The sequence below is a fragment of the Balaenoptera musculus genome, chromosome 21, assembly GCF_009873245.2.
Source record: "Balaenoptera musculus isolate JJ_BM4_2016_0621 chromosome 21, mBalMus1.pri.v3, whole genome shotgun sequence".
Classification (NCBI taxonomy): domain Eukaryota; kingdom Metazoa; phylum Chordata; class Mammalia; order Artiodactyla; family Balaenopteridae; genus Balaenoptera; species Balaenoptera musculus.
In genome coordinates, this window is record NC_045805.1 from 8,037,229 (window position 1) to 8,041,137 (window position 3,909).

Consider the following 3,909-nt stretch of genomic DNA (forward strand, 5'->3'; position numbering starts at 1 on the left):
TGTAGAAGACTATCCCTCTGTTGCAGGAAAATTGGGGTGTGAGAGATGGTTACTTCTCAGGTCTTGGGAGAGTCCTTGGGACGGACATCCAAGTGAGGGTCCTTGGCTTCACACAGGGAAGAATTCAAGAGTGAGCCAAAGTAGAGTGAAAACAGGTTTATTCAGGGAGATACACACTCCATAGACAGAGTGTGGGCCATCTCAGAAGGTGAGAGGCCCCAGGGTTCAGGGTGGTTAGTTTTTAATGGGCTGGGCAATTTTTTTTAAAAAGTATTTATTTATTTATTTATTTATTTATTTGGTGGTGCCGGGTCTTAGTTGCGGCAGGCGGGCTCCTTAGTTGTGGATCGTGGGCTCCTTAGTTGCAGCTCGCCAGCTCCTTAGTTATGACATGTGAACTCTTAGTTGTGGCATGCATGTGGGATCTAGTTCCCTGGCCAGAGATCGAACCCGGGCTCCCTGCATCGGGAGCATAGAGTCTGAACCACTGTGCCACCAGGGAAGTCCCATGGGCTGGTTAACTTCATAGGCTAACAAGTGGGAGGATTATTCCAACTATCTTGGAGAAGGAGCAGGGGTTTCCAGGAATTGCACCACTGCCCACTTTTATGTCGTGATGCCTGTGGGTGTGTCACTTAGATGCTAGTGTATTATAATGAGTGTATACCGAGGCTCAACGTCTACCGGAAGTCAAACCTTCTGCCATCTTGGGCCTGGCTGGCTCTGACTAGTTTATGCCGTACCCTCAAAGGCTGTGCCCTGCCCCCTGCCCTCTTGTCTCGCCTGCATTTGGCAGATGGCCACTTTGTTCATAGTCTGTGGGTCCCAGGATTTGCCCAGGTTCAGAGGCACAGGAATGGCAGTAAGACACTGCAGAAGAGCTTGCAGGTCAGGAGTTGTGGTGGTGAGCATCTCTGGAGTACACCGTCTGCCAGAATGTGGCTTGAAAGTAGAGACGTGGAGCATTTCTGCAGCTAACTCAAAAAACAGACACCCGTCTCATACTACACACACACACGCTCACACACACATATCTTGGCATTCAGTCAAATGTGTTCCACTGTTGGCTTCAAATACTAAGCTAATAATCTTTACTACCTATGTATCTACACATACCCAGCCAGATTTAAGGTCATCTGCTATGATAGAAATAGGAAGGAAATTGAAGTGGAGGAGTGGATGTGGGACTTCCCTCTTACTAATCACAGGTGAAGAATAAGGTTCATCAATACAGGTTTCCATAGTGATGCTGTCTAATGAGATACAGCATTTATTCCTTTCTCTTTTGTCCTAAGATAATTTTCTGAAAAAACAGTTACACTGCAAACATGGAGTTGGACTGGACCATCTGGTTGATGCTCTACTCTTTTGAACTCAAATCACCCACGTTGGATATCTTCATGAATTAGGGGGTTCCCATAATTAATAAGTTATATATTAGAGTTGATCATTAAAAACTAAAGGATCCATTCATTTTTTATCTTTCTCAAATGTTAGGCTATTTTCTCCCCAGAAAGACAATTGTGTACAAGGTCGCCGCCACATTTTCCTTCTTGACCGTCAATTAGATGAGAGACTAATGATCCTCATGACTCCACCTGCATCTGAAAAAAACAGGGGAAGTGGGTACTGTCACTGGCTGTCTCTGTTGAGAAGCTTTATAAGCACATCTTTGTTGTGGAATTGCTGTAAAGATAAAAGAATTCTAGACAACACTCAAGATTTCTTCATGTTTGATTACACGAGACATTCCAGGGACACCCACCAAGGTTATTTACGAGTACTTACTGAGATCACTCAGAACTCATTCAAAACCCAAGAGCTTCTTTGAGTCTTTGGAAACCGCTTCCAAATTCCAACAGTTACAAAACGTTGTTTCATCTGTGTACTTGTAAAATCATTTAGTGCAATCATGAATATGAGTACAGTTTAATATATTGAGTCATACCAAATGAAAACTGTCTTACACCTTGAATTAAAGAATATAAATGTCCAGACTTCCACTTTGCTTTCTGCCCCTTCACAATTTGCCATCACTTCAACGTAAATAAAAGGCACCCCTAATCTTAAACTAACAATTTGAAAATATGAGGCTTACATTCTAGAATTCAATTAGAGGAAGAAGTTGGGAGTCTCAAGATTCCATGTATAAACATTTACTTAATTTTGCTACTTTCAAAATGAATGTACTACCCTCAGTTAGGCCTGAAGTATTAAAGTCCAGGGATCCTAAGATCTGCCTTTTCCAGAAAATAATTTTCTGGTCTTCGGCTGAGGTAGAAGACAGAAACTTCTTGGCCTTTTGGCTAAGCTTAAGTGTAGTATCTGTTCTTATCAGTTTAATTACAGGATTCTGCGGTATCACATTCTAAATATATCTCAACTCCATCCTTTGTTCTTTATCTCTACTTTTAGTGCCCATGGTCAGCTTCTCATCCTTGTTATTTTGTTCTACAGGAATATACTGACGGAAATGGTCAGACTCCGTGCCTCCAGGCTTGTGCCCTGTATAACCATTAGAAAATCTACCTTAAGTATGCAACTATCTCATGGTCAAAATTAAATAAAGATAAAACAAAATGATTTTTTTAAAAAAGTATCTAAAAGCCATGTTCCTTAGCATGACGTAGCAGGAGCTGGGTGACCTGGCATCTCTTCCCTTCTCCATTAACCGGCGATTTGTAGTTTTCTCCCAAGATTGAGAAGGACCCTACAACAGGGTCCACTCTTACTGGAATGCTAACCCACCTGTTTTTGGTCTACCCCTCACCTATGTATCCTCTTTTTAAGGATTTAGCCCTGGATCATTTCTAGAAAATTTCTCTTTTTTCTCCATCCCTCAGTCTGAATTGGCTTCTCTCCTTTTCTCTACTCCCCTTAAACCCTGAGCATCTGTCTAACAGTACCCTTAGCATATTTTATCACCATCTGTTTTGTCCATCACAAAGTTTGAGGTCCTATGCAGGCAAGGACCATATGTTATTTTTATTTTTGCGCCCATAGCCCGTAGCATAAGTAAATGATAAATACTTGTTGAAGAAACAGATGATTTTGTCCTCTACCTGATCATTTGGAAGAAACTTCACATTCTGAAAAAGATGTTTGGTATCCTTTGTAAATGTTCCAGAAAATAATTCACAGAGAAATGTTATACCATAGAAGTTAAAGTAACTTCGAGTTTATTTCCATCAATTTTTTTAAATGTCAAGGTTTTGTACCCACATGCAACATGCAAAAGTCAATTACAAAGAGGCATTGTCAAATTAAAAAAAAAATTCGCAATACTTGTTAAAACAGTAGATAGACTATCTTCACAGGTGTAGGGACCAGTGCAATGGGGTTTTGTAGTAGGGAAGGGAGATTAGGTTCAACTCCAAATACAACAAGGAAAAGTGGGGATTTATAGCTAAAAAGCAGTGTGGAGTCAGTGGCTAGAAAATTACTGAAAGGAAATATTGGGGATAGGGTGGATTCTGCATAAACTGACTTAGCAAGAATCTTGCTGAACTTGGTCTCTTGAGGATGTGCCTGAGGACGGCAGCTCATCTAAAAGGGCTCAGAGGAGTCCAGGGCTAGTTTGGTTGAGGAGAGTATCCATGGCGGTCAGTGCCAACATGCCATTAGCACTGCTTCATTTATTACATCAATGCCCAAAATGTCTTTGTAGCAAGAGTAGTTTATTTCCCCAAGGAAGTTGTGGTTCAGAATATGTGTAAAGTTTGAATTGGTTCATCTTTCTTCAACACCATAACAATGATTTCTACCAATAACCATATAATAGAGACATACTATCCCAGAAGGATGTTGAAAATGAAAATCACATGTGATGATCATTTGGCAAAGTCTGTGATTTCCAGTCTCTTGGGTTCTCTGCAGCCCTTGTACCCATCTCTGAGATGAATAGAATGT

The 3,909-nt window shown here is 41.0% G+C and overlaps 1 pseudogene; it reads left to right on the plus strand.

Moving 5' to 3' along the window:
* Positions 1–2,286: 2,286 nt before the first annotated feature.
* LOC118888111 lies at positions 2,287–2,394 on the plus strand (annotated as a pseudogene).
* The last annotated feature ends 1,515 nt before the right edge of the window (positions 2,395–3,909 follow it).